Raw genomic sequence first — 12,625 nt, forward strand, 5'->3', positions numbered from 1 at the left:
CCACACTATGTAATACATTTCCAAACATTTTTAAACTAAAAAGACAACCCACTTACAGATTTGGGAATGAGAGTTAAGAAATGAGTAATGAGGAACTACACTGAGTAAGAGAGTAAATTATTATTATGGAAGCCCCAAATTAGAAAAAGCTAGAACAAATAAAATAAAGGTTAGTATAGAGAAATGGGTCCCGGATTTGTCTAGAAGAAATGCCTTGTGACCTCACATGGTGTTAACATGTGAGACAATATAGCTAGAAGAAATGGTTGATTTATAATGTTTTTCGTGTCTAGAATTTAATGGGTGCTTTGATAAAATGCAGAAGAAATACAATGAGGACTAATATAAATTTTGAGAATGGGAAACCTGGGTAAACACAAATGAAGAAGTAAAATTAGAAGAAGAATGAGTGAAGATACTATAGAGATGGAGATTTTGCACCTAAATTCTGAGAGAGAAAATGGAAAATTAAAGTCATTGGAGGCAGGCTGTGAATATGAGTGCTGGGGTCTTTTGGCTGTTTCTGAAGGTGTAAACCACACAAAACCCTTTAATAAATTTAATTGTAGCAAAATGTCATAGGAACATCTACTTTTTATCCTTTGGACATTGCAGGCTGAACTTTTAAGAAGCACCTTGAAAAGATAACTTTAATGTGTACAAATTAAAACAATAGGTCCTTTTTTTAAAAGCATATTCCATCTCCTTGATGTTTTTCTGCCAAGAAAAAGTTCAAGCCTTGGGAGATTTCACCCTATGTGTTAAAGCTTTGTCAAGGATTACTGTCTTAGGGATTGAGTGGGTGTTCACTCAAAATTGAAATTACAACCGTGGGTTAGACCTCAGAGGCCAGATTTCTGTCTATTGAAAATATTCTGAGATTCTAAATACCAAGAAACATGTAGTAGACAAGAGTAAAAACTAAGTGGATGGGTATGGAGAAAGCTTAAGGAATTCAAAGAATACCATTCTTTATCCCTACAGTACTGTAAGCCTTGATAGGAAGTCATAAATACTCTTCTGGAAGGTAAAAATATTGGCATCTAACATTAAGTACAGACCAAAGTTGCCCTTTCCTATCATTCTAGTGTACCTATCTGTAAATCACATTCTTCTCTAAGAAAATTTGTTTTGCATACATAGCAGGCCATCATTTTTTCAGTTTATTTCTTTCTTACACAATAATATCTAAGAAGTGTTTTAATCTTCTGCTTTCAGTACAATTTGACTTTAAAAAAATAATTGTTCAAGTAATGGAGATTAACTTGTCAAGAAGAATATTTATCCCAACATGAGAAAATGGCTATGATTAACCTGTGTAGTATAGAATAAAAAATATATTTACATATATGCACATATTTTACATATATGTTACCTATGCATATATTTATACATATATATATATATATAGGTAAAAAAGCAGAGCTACTCTTATTGAATAGAAATTGAGGGCCAGAATTACTAATAGTCAATCACTTAAAATTTTTTTTCCTCCAGAGGCTGGGTAGGGGGCATCTTGGATGAATTTTAAGCCTTGCCAGGGGATAGTTTATTCTTGTTTTAAGTTTTGGACTAATCATACTATAATTCTTTCTATCTAACAATGTTTTTACCAGGGACATGTAAAAAATACAAAGTATTTTTGTGTTGCTACACAGAGACTGCTAATTGTTAGTAGTATCCAGTCTCTCCTTCTTTTTAGTGGTATGCAGTCTGACTCTGGTTTTAGCTATGTTCATGGATGCCCATGTACACAACATGTTCCAGCTTTCCTAGTGGCTATGTGTGGTCATGTTACTAATTTATTTTACATTATTGAGTTTTCTATAATGTGTGACCAATGTCCTAAATAATAAAGAAGTCGAAAAGATTTAGAACAAAAAGTGAAGCTAGGAAAGAAATATTTAAGCTATATGCATCTCATAGCAAAAAGAAGATCATCCAATGTCATGAGATTCACCTGAGAATGGTTGAAAATAACTGGCAGACTATTAAGATGAGGAAGGTACAGCATATGTACTGGCTGTTGGAGAAAAGATGAAGTATTGAATAAGAAACAGTTCAAGTTAAACTTTGACAGGTCTCGGTGATAATCAACCATGTGGAATGAAGGAAGAGTCTAACTCAAAAATGTCTGAAGTTTTGAGCTGTCTTTTGAGACTAAATGAATGTGGGTGTCAAAGGAAGAAGAAAGTTTGAGATCCTGCAGTTTGCTGAGTGAGGTACCAATACATCCCAAACAATCTGTGAAAAGTCTATGTATTTTTGGTTTTATGATAAAAAGTTGAGTGATGTCTTAGTTTGTAAGCTGGGGCGTGGTGGCTCAAGCCTGTAATCCCAGCACTTTGGGAGGCCGAGACGGGCGGATCACGAGGTCAGGAGATCGAGACCATCCTGGCTAACACGGTGGAACCCCGTCTCTACTAAAAAATACAAAAAACTAGCCGGGCGAGGTGGCAGGCGCCTGTAGTCCCAGCTACTGGGGAGGCTGAGGCAGGAGAATGGCGTGAACCTGGGAGGCGGAGTTTGCAGTGAGCTGAGATCCGGCCACTGCGCTCCAGCCTGGGTGACAGAACCAGACTCCATCTCAAAAAATAAAAATAAAAATAATAATAATAATAATAATCCAAATAGGTAAAAATAATGGCTGTCATTTTAAATTAATATAATTATGATTTTCTAACTATTTAAAAATTGGACGTACACTTGTAAATTGATACATATCTCAGAAAGACTAGATTTCATTGAGGCACATGCAGGCTCCCAAGAAGATATCCATTTAGTTTTGATCTAAGGCTGAGTATTTTATCATCTCTATCTTGGATATAGACACATTCCCATATGCTGACATTGAAAACTACCTAGCAGCTAAGACGAGCTAGTTCTCTCTCTCTCTCTCTCTCTCTCTTTTTTTTTTTTTTGGCATCCAAATACTAAAGTTCAGTTTGATTGCCGTAACATTTCCAGATTTTATTCATGATATGAATTTTGATCAACCAACTCTTTTTTAATTCATTTATTTTTAGTGAATCCTCTTTATCTTAAAGTATAATTTCCTGTATGTGTCATATTTTCTCTAAGGAACTAAGCTCTCAGCTGAGTAATTTGTTGACTATGTTAAAATTTTGCCTTTTATCAGTGAGACATTAAAACAAACAAAAAAACTGAGCAAATTTATCGAAACTGATTACAAAAAGTTTTGAAACTTGCTCTTAAAATTTGGTGCAAGAGGAAACTAGTGTAAAGTCTCAAGGTGACTTTCTAAAATCTGTTATCTTTAATTCCTTACATCCCCTGGCTGTAACCACAATATAGCTCAGTTTGCTTAGGGACAAAATGTAAACATTATAAACAAAGTTCAAGGAAGGACTATCTGTGCATAAAAACAAAAAAGAAAAGTATCTGGAGCTTGGTTGAGTAGACTCTGAATGAGTCAGCTTAATGACATTGTGGAAATAAGGCTACCTAATTTTATGTAGAAAAAAGAATACAATAGATAGGCTATAAGGTAATCTTTTAGTTTAATTTTACAATATTAAAAAAGGGTGAGCAAAAATGGAAAATCACAAGATGCTTAAAATAGTAAAAATATATTAACAATGACTAAGGAGACTGAGTGGCGAACTTAGGAAAGTCCATAGGGTGTTTTGATTATGATCTTTATCTGTACAAATATAGTAAACTGAGGAGGTTTGCAGAACAGCTATTCTTTATGATTCTGGACAACAAAAACACAATAAAAGTTAGTAAAAATTAAGGAAGAAAGATTACAACTAAGCACAAGGAATACATTTTTTAATATGAAGGCGATGGAATATAGTATCATGGGATAGGGCAGATGTTGAGATTACATTCATTAGACACTCAATAAGTCTATCCTTTCTCTCTATTCATTCTCTCCCTGAGGTCTTCAAGAAACTAGGTATTTGTTCTGAATGACTTGGACATTCAACAGTCTGAAGGATTCAAACAGATGACCTTTTCAAATTCTGTCCTCTTCTCTTCCTACATCTTTCCGTAGTATCTGTTTTCCACAGGAATTGGTAAGCTCTTTGGGTGAAAAACCAATACAAATTTGAATGATGAGTGTCGAAAGCTTGGAACTTCTTCTCTCTGACGTTTTTTAAGCCTCCAGTAGCACTCTGGCAAGCCATTTGAATCACAGGGACCATGCTGGTATAAAGTAGGTTGCAATGGTCAGTCAAATATGCAACCACACGTCCTCTAAACTAAGAACATTACAATTATTCTGTCTTGTAGAAGCAAAATGCTTGTCTTTAGTGAACCTCATTTCTCAGTCCTTTTAGAGAAACAGGATCCTTAGCAAAAGCTTCTTATATTTTTTCACCTACACTAGGGTGTGCAGAATAATCTTAGAAATACCTTCAAGTTTTTCTTGAGCAACTGCTGAATAAGAATGAGAGTCTAATCAAGGCAGGCACTCCCCTGACACGCCTTCCCTATCCCCCAAAGATAGTCCTGGAGTTATTCTATTTGCAGACACAGTGATAATATCAATATGCTATTTCCTGTTCACAGACTAGGGAAAATACTTTCCAAATGGTCATTGGGGCCATCAGAGAAACTTTACAGCTTTTGACAATTTTGAGAGACAACTTAAATTCAAAGCAGGCAATATTGAAATCCAGAGATTTAGGATTAAATCATGGAATGGTTTTCTTTTCTTAGTAAAAGTTCTGTTGGCTTCAAGTAAACTGCATTTTTAATGATTCATTAGTTTTTTGAGAATTTGGAGGTATTTTTTTTTTCTGCTAGAAGGCAAACACAGGAAGGCACAGCAGTAGATTTGGGAGATCGAAAGTACCGATTTGTGTTTCCTTCTATTGCTAACAGGCACATTTTGAAAGAAAATTGGAACACATAAATGAAATTAAACACACATAGAATTATAAGTTTGCTACAGCCTTTAGTTCCAGCCTTTTCAGGGGCATATTTCTCACATCAAGAAGTGTGTATGGCCATGCAATGTTTGTGACATAAGGCAAAATAAGATTCATGAGGTCATCAGAGGAAATAAAATTTCCTATGTTGTGGTTTTCATAAGACTCCATGACCCTGTTATGCATTGCTTTAAAAAGAAAAGATAAATATCAATGTTCAAAGTTCGTAGGCAATTTCAGCATTTGAGGTTATTGATTCTCAATTTATTCTTGGCTGTTGTGCATTGTGCTGAATAGGCTCAGACTTTTACAGTCTTGTTTCATTGTGGTTTTGTAAGCTTTTGGACTCTGCTTCATTTAGTTTCTACTACATCTCATGCACCCCAACACTCTTCTTATTTTATTGATTCTTGCCAGCCTTTGGGAATGAAATAAATTATGATATGTAAAAGATTCAACACTGGAGTTTCTTCTAGGGTTGAACTTAGAATGCTATAATAAATACTTAAATGGAAAATTTCTGTTTTAGTTGTTGATCACTACCAATTTTGGAGTGCCTTGAAGCCTGAAAGGTAAATATTTAAATTCTCCTCTTAGTGTCCTGTCTTCAGTCAAGGCAATTAGGACACTGAATCTGAATAGAAAAGGTTCTATATGACAGTGGCATTCTTCTGCTAGTAGTGGTGAACTGCCACCCTTATAGAAATGTTTTATCTGCACCAATTTACATCTTACTATCTGAAATGTTTCTTTTGTTACTAACAGAAAGTAGACAATAAGTTGTAACCACTTTTTCTTTTGGAAAATAAGGCTGAAGATAAGATGGCTTTAATTTTTGACTCTTCTTTGTCTCCCTCTCCCCGCCCCACTCTCTTTCTTTCCTTCTTTCCCTGTCTTTTATATTACCATAAGAAGTTTATGGATGCTTCTCATTTTTCACCCCAGAATTAATCAATTCTTTCTTTTCTTTTTCTTTCTTTTTTTTTTTTTTTTTGAGGTGGAATGTTGCTCTGTCTGTCGCTCAGGCTGGAGTGCAGTGGCGCGAACTTGGCTCACTGCAACCTACGCCTCTCGGGTTCAAGCAATTCTCCTGCCTCAGCCTCCCTAGTAGCTGGGACTGCAGGCTCCCACCACCATGCCTGGCTAATGTTTTGCATTTTTAGTAGAGATGGGGTTTCACTGTGTTAGCCAGGATGGTCTCGATCTCCTGACCTCGTGATCCACCTGTCTCAGCCTCCCAAAGTGCTGGGATTACAGGCGTGAGGCACCCCATGCCTGGCCAAATTAATCAATTCTCTTATGCCCTCACCCTACTTTGCTCAGATTTTATCATAATACGTATGAAATGTCCAGCTTGTTGGCCCTCTGACTTATTGTGTGTCTTTCTCCTGGTCTGCTCTGTGTTGTTGGGAGCTTGACTGCTGTGGGGTAGATTTCTCAAGCTCTCATGTTAGTCGGTTTGAAGTTGGATTTTGTACATTTGCAAGCACAACACACTGGCTGATGATTCAAAAGGAAAGATCTAGAAAGCTAATGTATTTTCCCCTTCTCTTCCACAGACTTTTGTTCCTGCAGGACCTCTGTCACCTTCATGGCTCCAACTCTCACTTAGCTGGTCTGCCATAATTTCAGTTTCTGCTAGACAATTCTGGCCTCTTTGTCTTTTCAGCAATAACCTGACTTATTGCTGTTGTTAATCTTTGGTTTAACTGATTGTTCTTTGGCTTATACTTCTCCTATTAGCCATAGGAGCCATAGGAGACTGAATCAGTCTACATAACACATCATTGTGCTTGTTTATATTCCCATCACATTCTACTAGACTGTAAGCTTCTTGAGAAAATAGGCTCCACTTAGGCTGGGTGTGGTGGCTTACTCCTGTAATTCCAGCACTTTGGGAAGCTGAGTCAGACAAATCACGAGGTTAGGAGCTCGAAACCAGCTTGACCAACATGGTGAAACCCCATCTTTACTAAAGATACAAAAATTAGGTGGGCGTAATGGCATACGGCTATAATTCCAGCCACTCTCCCAGCAGGAGAATCGCTTGAACCCAGGAGGCGGAGGTTGCAGGGAGCCGAGATCCCGCCCCTGCATGCGCTTCAGCCTGGGCAACAGAAACAGACTCCATCTCAACAAGAACAAAAACAACAACAACAACAACAAAATAAAAAAAATAAAAAAAAAGAGAAAATAGGCTCCACTTGACTTGGTACCTCTCAAATCTAATGCAGCAGTTTCTGGCACATCTTAGGTAGTCACTATTTGTTGATGCATTTCTTTTTTTTTTTTTTTTTTGGGAAATGGGGTCTTACTCTGTCACCCAGTCTGGAGTGCAGTGACGTGATCTCCGTTCACTGCAACTTCCGCCTGCTGCGTTCAAGCGATTCTCCTGCCTCAGCCTCCTGAATATCTGGGATTACAGGCATGTGCCACCACACCCAGCTAATTTTTATATTTTTAGTAGAAACGGGATTTCACCATGTTGGCTAGGATGGTCTCGATCACCTGACCTCGTGATCCACCCACCTCGTCCTCCCAAAGTGCTGGGATTACAGGGGTGAACCACGGCACCCGGCTACTTGTTGATGTATTTCAATACATGTATTAGTCGCTTAGATGAGCACAACCTATAAATTATCAAAGTAAAATGATTTATTGTTGTGTCATGTTTTGTTGTTATTGTGTAGCTTTTAGAATCTAGATTTTGACCAAATTTTATAATTATAAACTTTATTAATTGTCATAAATAAACAACTAATGTTTAGCAGAGAAAAAACGAAAAAACAAAAAAAGGAAAAATAAGCTTTTTAGAAATAGGAAAACCTGAGAAATCAATAATTATCTGGGTTAGTCTAAAGAATTTACTGGAGCTTATGGAATTCTTAAGAAAAAAAAAACTCTAAAAATGATGGAGAAAGAAAGCTAGAGATTTTTCACTTGTACAATTCTTTGTAGTTTCCCAGGAATTCCTACAACGTACTTAGCAAAAAGAGCCACATACAAGATGGTTGAATTTGATTGACTTGTCTGCTAAAGACCTTCCTCAGGCAAAATAAAAATTGGGATACATATTAAAATATTGTAAAGCTTTATTCACATTACTCTTATATTTGGCCTAAGAAATGTAAGAGAACATATAAGAAAACTTTGAGGATAGGGGCTGTATGACAGAGCCAAGAGGTTATTTGAGTGAAGATCTGTTTTCTGAAGAATAAAAAGATTGAAAAAGAACAACATATTTACACAAGCATGGGAAGAGATGAACAGAAAATATTGAGGAAAGAGTAAAATATCTCTTCGTGGATTTCTGTATTGGGCAGAGGAAATTCATTTTGTAAAAAACATTTAGGCATTATCTTACTTTCACTTTATGTTTCTTCATTTAAAAGTGATTACACTACTGTGTAAGTATCAATGTGTAGGGGCACAAAACGGGTTTTTTTATGCTTAATTACATAGTGCATTAAGTGCTTGGGAGTGAATAGGGTAGAGGCTAACGAACAAGTCCTAGAGTTCAGACCTGCTGTTTTGAAAGAGATATTAATTCTGAGACTTGTGGCTTAGTTTTCTTTCAAATATTTTTGATACAGGCAAAGAATGTGAAGATGAAATTAAATTGACCAGAGTTTTATTCAAAAGGAAGATTAAAAATACAACTGTTTCTCCTCTTTTACATTTTTTCTAATTTCCAGGATGATCTAACAGCTGACTTTCTTTTTTAATACACTGATTATTAGGTTGTCATTTGTGTTAGGGTTTATGGCAGCGTTGGGAAGAATAATTCCTCCTATTTTGTATACCCCTAAGAAAATCGGGATTCAGAGAGGCTAACCAACTTGTTAAAATCTTACATTTAATAAATAAAAGAACTAGAATTCTAATCCAGATGCCATGGACTTTATATTATACTTTATATATACTTTATATTATAAAGTATTTATATTACACTTATGTGTTTTCCCACTTTTAGTTAAGACTTCTGGATTACTCTATTGCTTAGGATTTGATCAGTTACAAGTAACCAAAAAATCCCATGAAAGCTGCCTTGAAAACTAAAGGAAACAAATGTTGGCAAGGATAAGAAGTAACCTGAAATTTCATTCATTGTTAGTGGAAGTGCAAAATTGCAAAGCAATTTTGGAAAACAGTTTGGCAGCTTTTTTACAGTGCTAAGCATATGTTTACTATGTGATTCAGCAGTTGCACTCCTAGATATTTATCCAAATGAGCTGAAAATTTAATAATCTACACAAAAACCTTCAGATAAATTTTTGGGAGCTTAATTCATAATGCCGTAATTTGGAAGTACCAAGTTGTCCTTCAGTAGGGAAATGAATAAACAAATGGTGGTAAATCCAAACAATAAAATATTGTTGAATTCTAAAATAAAATGTGCTATTCATTCATTAAAAAACATGGAAGAAACTTTAATATATGCTGACAAGTGAAAAAAGCCAGCCTGAAAAAAGCTACATCTTATCTGATCTTAACTTTATGACATTCTAGAAAGGCGAATCTATGGAGACAGAATAAGATCAGTAATTGCCAGAGGTTTGCAGGGAGAAAGGAGTGAACAATAGTTGGAGCATAGAGGATTTTTAGGTTAGTGAAAAATACTCTAATGGTAGGGACATGGCATTATGTATTTGTCAAAACTAGAAATATGCAACACAAAGAATGAGCCCTAATGTGAACTATGGACTTCTGTTAATGATAACACATCAATGTTAGTTCACTAATTACAACAAGGGTACCACACTAAAGAAAGGCGTTAGTAATAGGAAAATGTGGGACTGAGGGGATGAGGTAGTATATAGGATCTCACTGTACTTTCAGTGTCATCTTTCTATAAACCTAAGATTCTCCAAAAAATAAAAATATGATAAAACAAACAAAAAAATCTGGCTTGTAATAAACTTCCTGGGAACAGAAAGCTTGATCCAAAGCTCGTTTGTATTACCAAGATTCCTGTATTTGGCTCTGATTTCTCAGAGTTGACTGTTCCAAAGCATGTTCTTTTCTCCATGTCCCAGAATTATTGCCTTGACTTCCTTGGGATATGTCTTTCCTTACTTACGTCTACATATCTACAAGGAAACACAAATTTTCTTCTCTGGTAATTCACCCTGAATCCCTGAACTGAGTTTCATTGGCTTTGACTGGCTTGACTTGTGCCATGTGATTTCATCTAAACCAATCACTGTGGCTGGGAATGAAGTTTTTTACGAACAAGGAAAACAAAGCTTACTTTATTAAATAGGCATGAATTATTCCATTCAAACCACAAAGCTAGGGAAATCAGGGAATTATTAATACAGGGAGAAGGAAGTAAAATATATGTTGGGAAAGTATCCAGCAATTGTTTATTATAGTATCCATGTAAGGAATATAGATTATCTGTACATTAGCCTTATGATTAAGCAGCTGTATACATATACAGCTTCAAGTGTGTAAGTTCCATCCCCCAAAAAATGTTTTCTCTGTTGGTTTCATGATGTTTGAAATTTAATAATTGCAACTATGTTATTTCAGCTTCTTCAACTAACACACATGCATAAAGCACCTACAATGCTTAGTTGTGGGAGATAGAAAGACAAATAAGACAAAGATTTATGCATAGTTACTGCCCTTAAGGCCTTGGCTTACAATCTAATGTGAGAGAGAAAAACACAGGTATACGTAAAGGTAATCAAGGAGGGAATGGTTTTTTTTTGAAACACGTACCAAGATAAGCTTCAGAAAGGAGCTTATAATAGAGTTATGTCTTGAAGAGCAATAGGATTTTAACAGATGAATTGTCATGGAACTCATTTCAGCCAAAAGAAGCAAAAGAAAAAACAAACAAAACCTGAATAAAACATAGCAGTGTGTAACATTGTCAAGCGTATGGAAATTATTAGTCATTTAGTAAGGTTGAAATATAAGATAAAAGAGTTGTATAGTAGGAGATAATGTTCGATTGTTAGAGAAGGGTTAGTTTATAGATGTTAACAAGTACTGAATGGGGAACTTTTTGAGGCAGAGAGAATAGCAGTGTAAACATTATCTTTTTAAAAAATATTACACAAATGTGTTCTGGCTTGGATTAAAGGGGTACCAGGCTGTGGAGAAAGAGAGATCATTTCAGAGGCTGTTGTAGGAGGCCAGATGAGAACTTTTCAGGGTTTGAGCTGAGACAGTTGCAGTAGACATAGAAGAAGCGACTGACTTAAGGTTTTATTGCATCTATATCTATAATACTTGTATGTATAGCACTCATTTATGCTTTAGTGTGAAATTATATAAGACTCCATGAACAGCATTGGTTCCTTAGAAGAAAATAAAGAAGGGCATGAGGACTTTGGTTATCTACTGATGACAAAAAAGGGTATGTGCAATTCAGGTACATTTTCCAAAATGATGATAAATTGATGGAGAAAGACGATTTCTTCCACGCCACAATTTTCTTGGAATAGCCTAATAAAATGGGATATCAAGAATGTAGGCCGGGCGCGGTGGCTCAAGCCTGTAATCCCAGCACTTTGGGAGGCCGAGGCGGGCAGATCACGAGGTCAGGAGATCGAGACCATCCTGGCTAACATGGTGAAACCCCATGTCTACTAAAAAATACAAAAAACTAGCCGGGCGAGGTGGCGGGCGCCTCTAGTCCCAGCTACTCGGGAGGCTGAGGCAGGAGAATGGTGTGAACCCGGGAGGCGGAGCTTGCAGTGAGCTGAGATCCGGCCACTGCACTCCAGCCCGGGCCACAGAGCGAGACTCCGTCTCAAAAAAAAGGAATGTAATAAACCTAGATGTGAAAATAATGAGAACGGAGGTTGAGTTGTATGGCATAAGACCAACTGGTAAGCACAGATCGTGGAATCCCTATGATTAAGGTGAGTCTATTTGATGTACGGTGTATATTTTCCTAAAGATGTCTGCACTTGGATTTTAAAGATCAATGCTAATCCATGTCACCAAAAATACTCCAGAAACAAGATTGCAAATATGTGAATTAGTATGTTTGACTGGTATTTTCCATTATGTTGTTTACTGAAACAACTTACCATGGGAGAAAATTTGAGGGAGTAAAATATGTCTTTGTTAAATTATGATGATAAATTATTATTGGATAATCCTTTCCAATGGAAGAATTCTAATTATGGCAAAAATATTGCCTATAATCCCAAAAATAACGTTCCAAACTTTCTAAATCACCACTCATGGTTTAGACTAGCAATTCCAAGTTTAGAATGATAAATAATTATTGTATGGACTTTTCATCTGGTAAAACATTGAGGCTCTATGACTTTAACTGGAATATTATGGCAGACTGGAGGAACGCAAATGTTTATTCCTTTTACTGATCATAAATTGGAAAAGAATGGGAACATTTGGAGAACAGCCCATCTCCAGCCACCATCTGCTTGTTATAACATAGCTGTATGTTGTTATTTTTTCTTTTTTATTACTGTTATTAACACACTATAAAAAATACATTTAAATAGCATTAAGTTTATAACACAGGCCAACAAAATGGAGTCACTCAATCTTTAACTTTTCTGTGAAAATTGCTTTATTCCTGCTTTTAGACATTCTTTTGAGTCGTGTAGTATCCTGCTGTTCAGTTACAGTAAAAACAGGTGCCTGGAAGAAATAATTACCAATCTTACATTTGGTGCTTTCTTTTCTTTCAATTCAGTCTTTTGTACATTTATTGTGTAAATTCGGTTGGTATCAGA

This window comes from Colobus angolensis, unplaced genomic scaffold (assembly GCF_000951035.1).
Source record: "Colobus angolensis palliatus isolate OR3802 unplaced genomic scaffold, Cang.pa_1.0 Scaffold198, whole genome shotgun sequence".
Lineage (NCBI taxonomy): Eukaryota > Metazoa > Chordata > Mammalia > Primates > Cercopithecidae > Colobus > Colobus angolensis.